Consider the following 16,867-nt stretch of genomic DNA (forward strand, 5'->3'; position numbering starts at 1 on the left):
GGTTGCAATTTACCTAAAAAAGCTATCTTCACTCAAATTGAGATAATAATGGGTTTATACTCTATTGTTTGGAAATCTGAATTCACTTGCTCATTTCTTTATGCAAGAAACAAAAAATAACTAATTATTTGGCTAGTCTATTAATCTATATAATCACAAATGTGGTTGTGTAGTAATAAATATAATATAGGGTACTATTTTCCAGTGTCTTCATAATCATAAAATTTGGAATTTTATGAATAAAATAAACTGGAATAAATTCAGTGGTACTTATATGTGGCTTAGTGAAAACTGTAGTTTTTCTTTTTAAAATTATACTCACAAAACACGAAGTGTTAAGGGAAGATAATTGCTGAATTTGAAGAAAGTTTAACAAAGGTATTTTTAAAGCTAAGAGGAACTTGAACCTGATTTCATGAGCATAATTTTTTTCAATATGGCTTTATATTGAAACAGCTATATATATATTTGCTAAGATGTTTGAATAATCTCTTCAATTTCTAAGGAGAAATTGGTTAGACATATAGGTAATACATTTAAAACTATTATTATGTTAAAAAATTTTAAGCAGTTGAAACTAGATTTTAAAGATATAGTAACTCTTCTTTTTCTTTTGTTGACATATATAAGTTTCTTTTGATAATGCATGTGGATTTCAAATGTAATGGAACTTTTTCATATTAAGTATTTGAAAATGACAAAGCTTTAGTGTGCACAACACACATGCTTCAATGGAGCACTTGGCTTAGACACCACTAAAAGGACACAACAGCATCACGGATAATGTATTCCAGGGAGGTGGAGAGTCAAGGCTCTATCCCTTTTGTAGGGACCAGGAATCTATCTCATGCCCCACTCCAGCTACTGACTGGGCTTCTTGGGCTTTTACCATGCTCCTCTGCTACCTGAAGTACAGGCTTCTCCCTCTAACACCAACTGGGCCCACCTATCTCTCACCAGTAGCAGAGCCCTTTAGAATTGAGAGATGAAACCTCTCAGGGAATATAGGACAACCAGGCTAGCTCTTTGTTTTAGGGAGTCAGGAGCCACACCAGAAAATTGGGCATCAAAAAGTCAATCAGTCCTCAAGGCTTTGGTAATGAGATGACATGCCAGGAGATGGGAGACTGAGAAGACAGCTCAGCTTTTGAGATTATGTGGTCAGCAGATGCTAAGGAGCTGGGGTCAGAAAAAAGCAAAATCATTGAAAGTAGTCCACTAAGAAGGACAATAGTTTGTCCCATTCTGAAAAATATATCAGCAGCTTTTGTAGATGATAAAGGGCAACTCCAGATGGTGAGGGGCAAACACACACAGAGAAGAGTCACTAAAGTAACTACAGTTACCTTTACCTTATTAGCATAATAAACGCACACCACCAAGTACAGTCTTAAGATGGTATGAGACATGCCATACATGAAGAGGCATGAAGAAAAATGCAGATGTGGCTATTCCATACATGATGACATAAAGAGATTGAGTTTCTGCTGACTCCATAGATGCTGTAAAAGCTGACCCCTTTGTCCTTTGCTTGAGCTGACCTGAAACTCTTGGTCAATACTGTCTTCCTTCTGACTTGAGCAGAAGCCCCTAATAACAAAACCTTGCCTATATTAAATCCTTTCTGTATCCAGTTTTCATTTTTACCTACCCTGGACCCAACGACCTGAGTTAGGTAACAGTATAAGTGTGTTCTGCAGCTACGGGTTGATGCAGGACTTGCTCAGTCTCAGCATCTTGGGTGGATCACCATCTTGGTTGGATCACCTTCTTGGATGTCTATCCATATGTGATAAACATAGGGATGTCTATCACAGCTGTGGGGACCACAGGGTACACCATTAGATTCTGCTCTGCTCTAGCAGCCCCCTAAGACATTCTGGATACAGTTGCAAAGACAAAAGGTCCTGGAGCCTCAGGCTCCACCTGCCTGCCTTTGGGAGTGAATGGGGTATTTCTAACACATTGGGGCTCCTATGTGTGTAATCCTATGCACTCAGCTCTTACAACCCTCTGGGCTTCCAGTCTCGGATAGGACTATAGGGGAGGGATGCAGACAAGGAGGGAAGTATCTGTCTTCTCTGTCCTCCTCCTATCCTTTGGACCTTTACTGTACTAAACAACTTTCACCATCATTATGTGAAGTGGGAACAGCAACTGACCAAGGGAAATAGGGCCCCAGGCAGAGAGGGAGTCTTCACGTGTGGGAAGGGGAGAGAAGTCCCCATGACCTTGGGAAGGGAAGGGGAGTTCCTGAATGCACTCAGCAGTAGCTGTTGTTTATATGTGAAGGCTGTGTGTAAACTGGGCCTGTGTGTGAATCAGACCATCTGTTCTCATGTGCAGAAAGTTAAAACCTGGGCCTCTCCAAGTGCCTAAATTGCACTGTTCTGTATGTGTAATGTTTTGAATTTTACTTGCTTAGTATTGACTTCCCCAAAGTGTGGTTCACTTGGACCACATTTTGAAAACAGAAACGTTTGCTCTGAGCTTCTCTGTTCCACGTCCCCAGTGGAAACTTCTGTAGCATTTCTCAACTGTGGCCTTCCAAAATGACCACATAGCTCAGGCCCACTCCCAGGAACTGTGCTGGGCTTTGTACTTATTTGTCACATATTTAGAGAGAGAGAAAGGCTCAGTAATGATCATCCTCCTATTGGGTATTCCTCCAAACCGCCTGGGTCAGATGTTATGGAGTAGCCCATTTGTGGATTTGTGGAGATTACCCACGTACCATTTTATGTGTCTTCTGCTACTCCTTTATCCACTAACCTTTACCTACTAACCTCACAGTCCTCTCTGTCCCCAATACCATACATGCAACACAGAAAGGGCCCTGCCTATAATCTGAGTGAACTGTTGACAACATGTTGTTTGGGTGAGGGAGAAATTGGTTAAAAAGAAAAGCATATGTACAATCTGATCCTCTCTCTCTACATGCAGTAATAGAGAAAAAATAACTACACTATTGTACTCTTCAAAAACAATAATTTTCTAAACCTCTATCAAAATGTTGTTCTTCACAGGCAACATATTAAGAAATTGATGAGATTACTTCAGTAGGTTGAAGGGGTGTGGCATGCTTACCTTAATGTGAAACTTGGTTTTAAACCAACGTTGAACAATTTTTGGGGGTCCTCTCCTTGCTTTGTCCTTTTGTGCTGCTATACCAAAATACCGGAGTTTGAGTAATTAATAAAGAACAAAAATTCATTTTCCACTGTTCCAGAGATTGAGGAGTTCAAGATCAAAGTGACAGCAGGTTTAGTTGTCTTGTGAGGGCTGCTCTCTGCTTCCAAATCAGTGTCTTGCTGCATCCTCTGGAGGGTCCTCCTGTGAAAGGTGGGAGGAACAAGCTAGCCCAATGCCGCAAGGTGTCTCCTTTGTAAGGGCTTTGGTCCTATTCAGGAAGGAGGGGTCCTCATAGCCAATTACTTCTTGAAGAACCACCTCTTCATTCTGTCACATCGACAGATGCCTGGATTTTAAAGGGGACACGTTCAAACCATCATAGTTTTTTTGTTACAGTACTAACAGCAGCTGCCAACTGATTCAATCTCTTTAGTGTGGGTAGGGAGAGATTTCTTTCCTTCCTTTATTAAATCTATGGATTAATGCCAATCAGACTTTTCCTAATAAAAAAGCATCATTATAGACCTTAGCCATATTAAAATAACTTTCATAGTTACTATACTTTGAGTGCGTACTGTGTCCAAGAACACTGCTAAGTCCTTAGATGGATTGCCTTCTTATATATTCAGAACAGTTCTGAGATGTGTACTATTCTCTCCATTTACGTGTGAGATTTACATGAATTTAAAGAAGTTTATTTACCTTTATTTAAGTGTCCAAGGAAATGGATTCTAATCTATGTCCATCTGACCATAAACCCAAACAAACATCCTCCTGCACGTGCTGCATCTCTGAGCACAGCTGGTATTTGTTGGTGCCCTTTGGAGGAGAACAGGGCTGCCGTAGGCTGATTATGACATGCCTGGGTTGTTTTCTTACCCCAGTGTCTTCTCTGCAGGTTGACTCTTCTATCCAGGTTCTAGCATATGGGCCCTTCCTCAAGATATGCATGGACTTCAGGCAGTGCTAGGTCTTCCATCTGCAATATCCAGAGGAGGGGCTCTGAAGGAATTTCAGATGCGAGAAAGGGCTGAGCCCAGGAAGCCTCAGAAATAGAACACTAGTTTGGCTTTTCCTTAAGGTCAGTCTGCTTCAATTTCTCCAGGTGGCAGGGATCAAGAGTCCTGCCTTCTCTCACACTGAGATTCTGAGGGAGTTGCCTGGGTACGGTGATGGGGGATGAGAAGAGGTGCTGCTGAGGCTTGTGGTCTCTTCCTAAGGTGTTCCTAAAAATGCCTGGGGGAAGCAGCTGTTCCCACTGGTTCAGACAGCTCCCACAGAGATCACAGTTCTCCAACTCAACACCACCACCACCCCCAACAAGGATCCTCACCCCAGAGATTCCCAATAGGCAGCAGCATATCATACCAGCTCTAGGAGCCAGTGTCAAATTTCTCAGAAGCTGTGAGAGCTAGTTATTGAACATGGCCATTATTAAAAAATTAAAATCACATGAAATTAAAAGTAAATAAAATATATATTAAAGATAGATAATAAACTTCCTGACTATTGACTTACCTTTTACCATTACCTAGGACAAAATTACTATTATATCTGCTTTATCTGTGTGATGGAAATACTACGTTTGGTGTGCTTCTTTGAAACCCTTTCCAATGATCAGCGGCCTCACATGGGTAACCTGAAACACACCTTGGTGGAAATATTTACACCACAGAAAGTAGCAAAGTCTACAAATCAGTGTAGGATTTTCAGAGAGCTTCATTGTTAAACATTTGCACAGTACTGCCTCCAAGGCATCATTTGTTTTGTGGCACTTTTGCAACATTTAAAATTTTAAGTTAGTTTTATTTGTGTACCATACCTTCTTTTCTTATATTTAATAGCATATTAATCTTGGAGAATAAAGGATGATCATGGATCTCAATGTGGTTAGTTGATGTATTACTGTCACTTCATCCCTATTCACACAGCCGAACCAAGGAAGGGGGTTAACACTCATCTGACACCCACATTGCCAGTAGGCTGCTGTGGAGCATGAAACCACTGGCCAGCCAGCCTCCTCACTTCCGCCTGCAGCCCTGCTTTCAGAGTTCACACCAGGTTACCCTTTTGGTCCTTCCTTGCTTGAGACCCATACCATGGGTGGTACTGGTGAAGTGAACTGTGCCCAGCCAGTTTCCCAGTCTCCCCTTTTTAATCCAAGATTGACTGAGCACAGTCTTGGGGAGCAGACCTCTGGTGGGAGGGTGTGGAATAATGAGATGTTTTCTTAGTTCCAGTTAATTAAAAATTGGGAAGCGTCAGATGCCCCATCCCAGAAGAACACCAAAGTAGAGAGCACACCAAGAGTTCACTCCGCCTCCCCTCACTTTTTTTTAACTTAAATCTGGGACTGGAGATGTAGCTCAGGGGTAGATGTGTGCTTGGGATGTGTGAGGCCCTGGGTTTGATCCCCAGAACCACAAACAAAACAAAACAAAAACACTTAAATCTGATTGCTATACAATTCATGTTCAGTTAAGATATTTGGGGAAAAAAGATTAAAAATTTACTTAACTTCATGACACTCAGATCAGTAACAACTGCTGTCAATATTTTAGTAATCATCATTGTGATTTTTTTAATAATGCAGAGACTTTAAGGTTTTATTACCTTTAACCCTGGCAACTGCTTCTAAAATTAACTTTGCAAAGTGAGAAGAATTACCATTATTGCCATTTCAGAAACAATTTGCTCACTCAACCATTCATGCAACAAATATTTTTGGGGGGTACAGGGGATTAAACTCAGGGGCACTCTACCACTGAGCCACATCCTCAATCCTATTTTGTATTTTATTTAGAGACAGGATCTCATTGAGTTGCTTAGCACCTTGCTTTTGCTGAGGCTGGCTTTGAACTCGCAATCCTCCTGCCTCTGCCTCCTGAGCCGCTATGATTACAGGCATGGGTCACCATACCCCGCCATGCAAAAAATATTTGAGTCTGAATTATATGCTAGTCATAGTACCAAGTGCCAGGAAACAGCCAAGCACAGAACTCCTAGGCCTATAATTTAGTTGGGGAAAGAGACACTCTGGACAAGTAAATAAGCACACAAAAAAGAAGTAGCGCCAAGTGCCAAGAAGGAAATGAACAGGTGGGGGAAGTGAACAGGGTGTAGGGAGATGCTTTTGACCTTTTGAGGTCACAGAGGTCCTTTTGGAGAATGTACCCTCAAATAATGGAGATAATACTGCAGATTATGGCAATCTGGTAAAAGCCAAAACTCACAAGTCACTGCAGATTATCAGTTAGTTGAAATGCTGGGACTTCAACTTTCTTATTAGCTAATATGGATCGATTTTCAAAGTGAGCAAAGATCTTAGAGGTGATTTAATCCACTATTTTCATTTTAAAAGTGATTAAATTGAGGTCAAGCAGGAGTGGGACTTACTTAGAATCAATTACTAGCAAATAACAGAACCCAACCCAGAGGCCGGTTTTTTGAACTCCCAAATCCCATCTATTACGGCCATACCCTGTAACTTCTTTTTAGAAAAAAGTGATATAAAGAAATGTTACTCCTATAATTCCAAAAAACATACTATAATCAAATACATAGTATTTGTATCTTTTTTTTCCCTCTGGTGGAAAGTCTGGAATAAAAGAACATGGGTTTTTAATTTACATGACATATAGATGCCAATTTTTGTTTTCATCTTATTAGCTGTATGATTTGGAAAGGCTATTTAATCCCACTGAGCTTTAGTTTTCTCATTTATGAGGTCAGGATACTTGGGAAGCATGCTTATTGTTTCAATGTTTAAATGTAGAAAACAGTGAGAGATTAGAGTTAAAAATTGGCATAGAGTGAAAAAATTTAACCTCTTCAATGCAGGGGAAATAGAACGAATGGAGCTTAATGGTAGTTGGGTTTTCCTTTCAACCAAACAGGGCTCTAGTTAGTAACTAGAAACCCTAGGTCCGTGCGTGGAGAAACCTGGGTAAGCAATGCAGCAGATCACAGCCATATCACTGTGGTTTTTCTTTTTAAGATACCAAACCTTCCGGTTTCCTTTAGAGCCTCTTTTATTACACTTACTTCATTTGCGGTAGTGGTTTCATTTTTACCATGTGAACTGGATTATCCCACTGCAAATCTCCCTCTAGTTCTTGGAAAAAAAAAAATCTGAAATTGATAAGAAGCAGGACACTTTTAAGGAAATACCCAACTAAGAAACTGTTGAATATTTGACATACTTTGCAGAGGCTTTGGAGAGATCTCAAAAAGTCTTTTTAGAAAGGTCATCTTAAAGGCCTATTTTTGTATCTCAGGGACATCCACAGAGTGCTCATTTTTTAGAACATGAAACAAACAAGAACGAGTCTAGTATCTAATGTTTTTTATTCCTTCTGTGAGGTTCCTCAGGCAGGTGTCTTTTTTCCTAAACCAGCTGGGATGCCACAGAGCAAGCAGAAGTGGCTGGACCCAGGGAGAAAAATTGTGGGCTCTATCCTGAGAAGTGAGATGAGATTGCTCCCATATGCAGGTCCCCATCCAGCAGCAGGGTGATTTTCTCTCCGCTGCAACCCCCTAGTAGGCACCTATGCCCAGAATGCAGCATCTCGGTGGCAATAGCATTTCCTAAGGGTGCCAGTGGCTTTGAGAGAGGACAAGAGCCTGCAGAGAAAAGAAAAATGGCAAATCTCCCTTACCTTTTGCTTCCTCCAAAGATCTATTCTTTCTTCCTCTCCTCTTTTAAAGAAATGAAGACATAAGTTAGCATTAAATGTGCCAAGAATAGAAATGACATATTCATTAATGGTGGCTATCTGTCGAAGTTCATGAGCTTATCAGGGGTCTGACTTTAAGAAATCATTATTAGAAGATGGATCACAATTAAAAATCACATATAAGTGAACTAGTAAGACTCTCTGTAATCTGAGTAAAAAATCAATATGTAAACAAGCATAAAATGCATTTGCTTCCTCTCAACTTTAGCAATAGTTAGATTAGGTGGGATGTTTTTTATGTAGAAAAGCCACCTTTTTAGAAAAGTAAATAAAAATCTAACTATAGCATTCTGTAGATTGTACACACACGTCATGATGGTGGTTAGCAATGGTTCCCATGCTTTATCATACTGAAGAGTTTGTTAAAAAATTAGCTCTCCAGATGCTTCTGAAGAAAAGAATGGGATTCCTGAATCAACTTCAGGAACCCTAAGTCTCCCACAAGGAAAGAAAACTTATTTGGAAATACACAGAGCCAAACATTGAGGTCAGAACATTGGGGTCATATTCCAAAAGCCAATGTCTACATTTTAAAAACTATCTGCCTGCAAGCCCTGGTGGATGGCTTTATATCTAGTTGAACCTTCATGTTTCCTGAACAGCAGCAATTGCCAGTGGTCCTGGTTAACAAAAAGCATGTCCATAGGATAGCAAAGATACAAAACCTTTTCAATAAACACTTTTTTGTTTTGTTTTTTAGATCAGAGCTGTGACAGAAGAGTTTCTTTTGGTCCTAACAGACATATTTCCCATTATTTGAGCCCTACCCCAAATCCCTGAAGTTTATGGATTACCTTTTATTTAAAGATTGGGGCTTTTAGTCAACTAGTTGCTATTTTTCCTCTACTTTCAGACTTTTTGACCTTGGACAAGTTATTTAATCTCTGTGTTCCTCAAGTGTCTTGCTAATAAAATGAGGGATGATAATAAAAAATTATTTCATATTCTAAAATTTAAAATATTTTATAATAAAATGATCTTATCTATTGTAATATGAACATTTTCACATTTTAATATGTTTAAAATCAGAATGTGTCTCACCACTTACAATAAAAAAGCCCTGTGCCTTAATTGAATTGGCAGCATCTTTTTTCTTCCTTTTTTTTTTTTTTTTTTTTTTTTTTGTGGTGCTGCGGCCTCATATGTGTGGGGAAAATACTCTTATCACTGAGCTACATCCTCAGCCCCAGCTGCAGCATTTTTCCTTTATTTATTTATTTGTGTGTGTGTGTGTGTGAGGGAAGGGTTACTTGGGATTGAACTCAGGGACACTCAAACACTGAGCCACATCCCCAGCCCTATTTTTGTATTTTATTTAGAGACAGGGTCTCACTGAGTTGCTTAGTGCCTCACCATTGCTGAGGCTGGCTTTGAATCCATGATCCTCCTGTCTCAACCTCCAGAGCCACTGAGATTACAGGCATGTGCCACAATGCCCAGCTCCCCCCCCCACTTTTTTATGATGGACATAATATCTTTATTTGTTTTTATGCAGTGCTGAGGATCAAACTCAGTGCCTGTCAGGTGCTAGGCAAGTTCTCTTACCACCGAGCTACAACCACAGCCCCTATATTTTTCTTAAGGATGCAGAAAATGAATAATAGTTTTTAAAAATAATGTCTTAGACTAGGATAGATATGATGACACCATATCCTAAGGTTTTGTGGGGATTAACTGAGTCAAGAAACAAAAATGCTCAGAACCATGACTGGCTAATACTAATCACTTAATCTATTATAATCTGATCTGTGTATAGGTTGTGAATTAACTCATCCTCCCCTTGTTGGGCCTGAAGATTGTTCCCATTTTCCTATCATATATGGCATTGAATATCCTTGTATGTCCAGCTTTATGTGGATCTCTAATTAGGACAGATTTCTTGAAGTAGAATTACTAAATCCAAAAATCATGGACATATTTATGGGATGGACTCAAAATCATAGTGATTAGGAAGTCAGTCAAACCTGGGTTAGAAACACCACTTACTCTGACCTTGGCCATTTTACTTAACCCTTTTCAGTTTTTGCATCCATAAAATGAAAATGATAATAACATTCATAAGCATCTTTTGATGTTTAAATAAGATGATGTAATTGGCTATAACATAATATTGGCCACATAGTAAATTAGTTTTATTGGGACATCAAGAGGGGTGCACAGCATCTCTTCATCCAAGCTTTGGATGAGAACTCATTGGATAGTGTAAAACCACCAGTTGTCAACAGTGACTCTGTGTGGCCATAAGAGAAATTGCAGCAGCACAAAATAGACACGAGTTGTTAGAAATGGTCAGATTGATCAACTCATTAATAAAAAAATTAATTATTGAGAGACCTTTATTTATTTATGTATATGCAATGCTAAGAATCAAACCCAGCACCTCACACATGCCAGGCACTACATGTGTGCGCTACCACTCAGCCACAGCCCCAACCCCCAACTCATTAATTCTTTTTCTTGGTCTGTTTGGATGGTAGAAGGTTGTGCCAGGGATCTTGAGTAATCTAATACAGACTCACCTCAGGAGAGAGAAATGACCCTGACAACTTGCATATGAGATTCTAAGTGGTTGCTTTATAGATTAAAAAGGATGATTATTGCATTTGGATCTCGTGTGTGTGTGTGTGTGTGTGTGTGTGTGTATGTGTGTGTGTGTATGTGTGTGTATGTGTGTGTTTGTGTGTGTGTTTGTGTGTGTGTGTTTGTGTGTGTGTTTGTTTGTGTGTGTGTTTGTGTGTGTGTGTTTGTGTGTGTGTAGCTGTGCCCCGTCTGCATGGTTTCAGTTACCCAGGATCAACTCCCATCTGAAAACATTAAATGGAAAATAAACAATCATAAGTTTTACATTGTGTGCTGTTCTGAATAGCATGAGGAAATCTCATGCCATCCTGTAAGGTTCCACCACCATCTTCCCTGGACGTAAATTAGCCCTTTGTCCAGCGGTGTATCCACACTGTGTATATCACCCATTCATTAGTGACTTAGTAGCTGTCTATTAGTGCTTGTGTTCAAGTAATTGTTATTTTACTTAATAAAGGCTCCAAAGTACAAGATAGTGATGCTAAAATTGATAACATTAAGCAAGAAGCTTGTCTGATGATGCATATACATATTGAATAAATCTCATTTCAGAGAACATCATACCAATCTATTAGACAATTCCATGGTTTCTATAATCCACTCAAACATTAAATAAAATATAACTTTTTTTTGTATCAGGGATTGAACCCTGGGGCACTTACCACTAAACCACATACCCAGTTCCCACTTTTTAAAAATATTTTATTTAGGGACAGGGACTCTCTGAGTTATTAAGGGCCTCGCTAAATTGCTGAAGCTGTCTTTGAACTCACAATCCTCCTGTCTCAGCCTCCCAAGCCACTGGTATTACAGGCTTGCGCAACTGCGCCCCTCAAGAAAATATGATTATAAAATAAGCTTCTACTTTTTAAAGAAGAGGTTTCATATATCCTTTAACTGAAATGCTTAGAACCATAACTATATTGAATTTTGGATTTTTTCATATTTGGAATATATGTATATGTACACATACAGATCTTTAGATATATCTTGCCAATGGAACCCAAGTCTAAACACAAAATTCATCCATGTTTCATACACACCTTATATGCACATAGCCTGAAAGTAATTTTATACAATATTTTTAGTGTGGCTGCATTTTGGCTGTGACTTACTAAATGAGGTTAGGTGTGAAATTTTCCATTTTTGGCATCATGTTGCAGTTTTGGGGGTATTTCAAATTTCAGATTAGGAATGTGTTGAATAGAATATCTAAAACTAGAGAGCTTCAAGTAGCAGTTGAAAAATTATTATTAGCAGCAAGATCATAAAACACAAAAATATGGTATGAATGGTCAGTTGGAATTATAATAAATTTGAAATATGTATTTTTAAAGTCAACCATTTTTTTCTGTTCCAGGGATTGAACCCAATGGCACTTAACCACTGAGCTACGTACATCTCCAGCCCCATTTAAAAATGTTTTGTTTTGATACAAATTCTCATTAAGTTGGTTAGGGTCTCACTAAATTGCTGAGGTTGGCTTCGAACTTGGAATCTTCCTGGCTCAGCCTCCCAAGCTGCTGGGATTACAGGTTTGTGCCACTACACTGGTTCTTAACCATGTATCTTGAAGATAGTTTCAGATAAATAAAGAACCTCCTCATTCCTTTAGGTTGTGTTTTATCTTTTTTAAAAAATCAGCTTCAAGATCAAGCAAATATATGTACAGCATGTATTACTTTAAATGGCTTTCTGCACCCAAGGCTGTATGCATTTGTAATTTTCATATAATGATCATTTATAATTATTGTCAAAGCATCTGAAGGAGATTTTTGAAGTCTTCCTCTTCAAGTAGTTCAAAAAAACTTGGGACACAGACCACATTTGAATTTTCTTTGCAGATCCTGGCTTCAAAAATAATGGAAGGCAAATTTCAATCTCTCTTCAAGATTAAATTCCAAATTGGTAGAATATCAACATATTTCCTGAAGAACTAATGTCAGTGAATTCTTTAATAATTTTTAATTTTATTATAATAAAAAGTCTATTTAAATGGAAGAAAATGCCTTTTGAATCAAGTTAAAATGAAAGACAATAAGTAATCAAGCAATGTTTTCAAGTTTATGAACATATCGTTGTCAGAAAAAGTTTATATTTTAGGCTATATATATATGTTACACACACACACACCAAGGATTGAATTCAGGGGCACTTAACCACTAAGCCACATCCCCATCCCTTTTTTGCATTTTATTTAGAGACAGGATCTCATTGAGTTGCTTAGGGCCTCTCTTAAGTTGCTGAGGCTGTCTTTGAACTCTTAATCCTCCTGCCTCAGCCTCCCCAGCTGTTGGGATTATAGGTGTGTGCCACCATGCTTGACTAGGCTATATTTCAATGTGTTGCAAACCTGCTGCTATGCTGTACAAACAGGAGTGAATAAGTCTAGTCTCTAAAATCAAACTGCTCACAGTACTGATGTATGTACACACACATATATAGATGTATACATTTACCTACTCTTATAAGTCAATGGCTCATTCCTACTGCTGTCCTTCACTCACCCCCCACCTCTCTCTTGGAACAAATACTTTCTATGTCTTCTCTTTTCATAGACTTACTGCTAGACCACACTTACTTATCAGCTAGTGAGTCCTTAGAGGCTGGACTCCGTGAGGCATAAATACTACTTACATTTTATATAACCTGCATACATACAACTTACTAGTTACTGGCACATAATTTTAACGTAATATGTCTTAATTGGATTCTAAGTGCTTGTGTTGTGAGTAAAGAGAAGATCCTGTTTTCCCCTTCTTGCTGGACAAAAGAAAGATGTTGAGGGACTGGGGCTGTAGCTCATGGCAGAACACTTGCCTAGCACGCAGAAGGCACTGGGTTCAATCCCTAGCACCACATTAAAAAAAAATAAACAAATAAAATAAAGTCATGTATCTGTCTATCTACAACTACCAAAAAAAAAAAAAGATGTTGAATTCCTTCCCTGATGCCAGTTAGGGTTCTGATAGAGGCAGGACTACAACCAAGGTGTCCTGATTCCTTTACACTATCCTTTACAGCGCCCTTTATACTATCCCCCTTGGTGCTTCTGCCTGGATCTTCAGTTAATATTTAAGTACTGCTCTTGTGCAAGGAGCTGGGCTAAGCCCTGAAGAACAGCTCTTGTGGTGAATGGACACATGAAATAAATGTCAAATATATTTATATATTAAGTATATCTTATATATATATATATATATATATATAAGATCCTGTGATATATATATATATATATATATATATATATATATATATATATCCAAGAGAAGTGAAAATTAATTATTTATATCTTATATACTTATCTTTTATATATTAGTAATATTTAAGTAATATATAAGTAATTTTTTTACAAGGATTAGTCTAAAAAGCCAGTGAAAAGGGCTTGAGAGCTTTCCTCATTAGTGTGAATAGAAAGGCTATGCACTCAACCATTTCCCTTCCATGATTTTAAAGATAAAATGCACAATTTCAAAGAATTTCATAGCTCATGCCTATCAAAACTTCAAGAAAGTATAGGTTTGCTTTATTCTACTAGTAACATTTACCCTGGAACCTCTGCGGGCTGACTCGAAATACATTATCAGTTGATGTTGGCCTTGAACATGAAAATCCTCCTTAGTGACTCAAGCAAAAGCTAGGATCTTAAAGACCGTTAGATAACAGTGTAATTTATCATTCAAATCAGAACACGTTTGAGAGTGAAAGTGGGTACTACTGGTAAGTACATGGGCATGACCTGAATATATGGTCACATAAGTCTTAAATCACACATGTTTCCAATTTATCTATAGCTTAGCTTACCTTAAAATAAATATTTTAAGTGAAATAGGAGCATGATCCAAGAATTTGTTACTTTTCTACTGGCTTTCCAATCTAGAATAACACTTTTTTTATTCTTTTTTCTTTTTTATTTATATATGACAGTAGAATGCATTACAATTCTTATTACACATATAGAGCACAATTTTTCATATCTCTGGTTGTACACAAAGTATAGTCACACCAATGCATGTCTTTATACACACACTTTAGATAATAATGATCATCACATTCTACACCATTTATAACCCCATGCTCCCTCCCTTCCCCTCCAACAACTCTGCCCTATCTAGAGTTTGTCTATGGAGTTAGAGAAGATAATGCTAAGTGAAGTTAGCCAATCCCAGAAAACCAAATGCTGAATGTTTTCTTTGATATAAGGAGTCTGATGCATAGTGGGATAGGGAGAGGGAGTATGGGAGGGATTGACAAACTCTTTTTTCTTTTTAATGATAAAAAATAATATTTTTAAAAAAGCCATACATTAAAAGTCCCTCATATCTAGGAACCTCATCTTCTAATTTCCCTCCTCATCTATAGCCACTGGGGACAGCGTAGACAGTAACCTTCTAGACATTTCCAATGTGTGTGTGCGCGCACACACATATACACAAAACAGTGAGCTGCCACTCATGCAGCTGAATTTCATAGAATCTTTTAAATAAAAGATAAGTATGTTGGCTTAGTGGTGTGAAATACACTGAATCTGATAATTACGTTTTGATGTCAAGATAATATCTATAATAATTGTAAGTTTTAGTTTCCTAAGCAGAGTACCACAAACTGGGTGCTTTCAAATAACAGAAATATATTGTCTTATAGGTGGGGAGACTTGAAGTCTTGTCTCAGAAGACCTGTGCAGCTGCATAATTCCATTCTCTGGCTTGCCATCTAAGATGTTCTCCCAGTGTGTTCCGTCCTCCCATGTTCATATTCTGACAAGGACAGCAGTTACATGGGATTAGAGGCCCACTCTACTCCAGTAGGACCTCATCTTAATTACATTTGCAATAACCCAGTTTTCAAAACAAGGTTATATTCTGAGTACTGGGAGTTAGGAGTTCAACATATCTTTTTTTTAGAGGGGGACACAATACCATCCATATCAGCAAGTTATCTTTGTAAACCAATAAATTAAGGCTATAACAAATAAACAGTAATATCTGAGAGTTTTTTCTTCTCATGTTTGAGAGAATCTACATGGATTCTGATAGAGAAAAACTTGAATGAACTGACCTTAGTTCAGTCAGTTCTCCAACTCACTAAAAAATTTTATTTGCACTAGTCTTTTTCTTTTTTAGTTATAGATAGACACAATATCTTTATTTTTTTAAATTTATTTTTATGTGGTGCTGAGGATCAAACCTAGTGCCTCACATGTGTGAGGCAAGCACTCTCCTACTGAGCCGCAACCCCAGCCCTACACTAGTCTTTTTAAAAGAGTAATTATTACATAGAAATAATCAGGTATCATGAGTATAACTTTTTATTAAATGAAGTATGTACAAAACAATATTTATAAATATGTGTACAGGCAGAAGAATTCTAATAAATACCCATGGCCCCACAATACAGTTTTAACAAAATAAAATACAATTATTCTTCTTGAATTTTTAATTATCTAAAATTTTTTAAAGCATTTTTCACTTAAGATATATTTTCAGCATGTTTGTTTTTAATGACAAAATTAATATGTTGGTATATGATATTTATTATAAAAATATATAATTCAAAATTATGTGGGGTAAAAATTAAAGTCTTCCATGTCAGTGATATCTTCTACGTGTACATAAATCTTTGGAATAGGGAGAGGGAGTTCCATATTATGTCTTCATCCTAGTTTACATAATCAATCATGTGTTTCCATTTTCCTGCTATTATGAATAATTCCTCAGTGAACAACCTTCTACAAATAACATGATCACTTCTGCAAGTATATAAGGTAAACTCCTAAAGGTAGGAATGATGAATAAAAAGCATGAAAATCCCTTTTAAATTCATATGAAATTGAGTTGGATTCCTAGTATGTGAAATGAAAATGAATTTGAGTTGGATTCCTGGTATGTGAAATGAAAATGGTTCTAAGTAAAATAACTGCTGTAACAGTCTCCAGAAAATCAACAAGTCAACACTTGAACCCATATTTTAGTATTCTAGTCTACAACTCATTTGATTATATTCCATAGAAATATGGACTCTCATCACAAAAGCAATCAGGGAAAGTCCCACAATGCTAGGCCACCAAATGAAATTTCCTGGGGTAAGAACATCAGTATGTATGATGATTTTCTTTTAATCCCTTAACAGATATTCCACTTCAATAGATGAGGGGGAAAATATGACAAAATCCAAGACCCTTTCATGATAAAAACTCTAAGTAAACAGAGAAGTGAACTTCAACCTGGTAAAGGGAATCTACAAAACATCCACAGCTAACATCATACCTAATGGTGAAAGACTAAAAGTTTTCCCCTAAGATCAAGACCAATACAAGGATGTGCATTGTCTACTCCTATTCAACATTGTACTCGAGGTTCTAGCCAGGGCAATTAGACAAGAAAATGAAATTAAAGCTTTCAGACCTGTGTTCAGAATAC

The sequence above is a fragment of the Spermophilus citellus genome, assembly GCF_964194105.1.
Source record: "Spermophilus citellus genome assembly, chromosome: 6".
NCBI classification, from domain to species: Eukaryota; Metazoa; Chordata; class Mammalia; order Rodentia; family Sciuridae; genus Spermophilus; species Spermophilus citellus.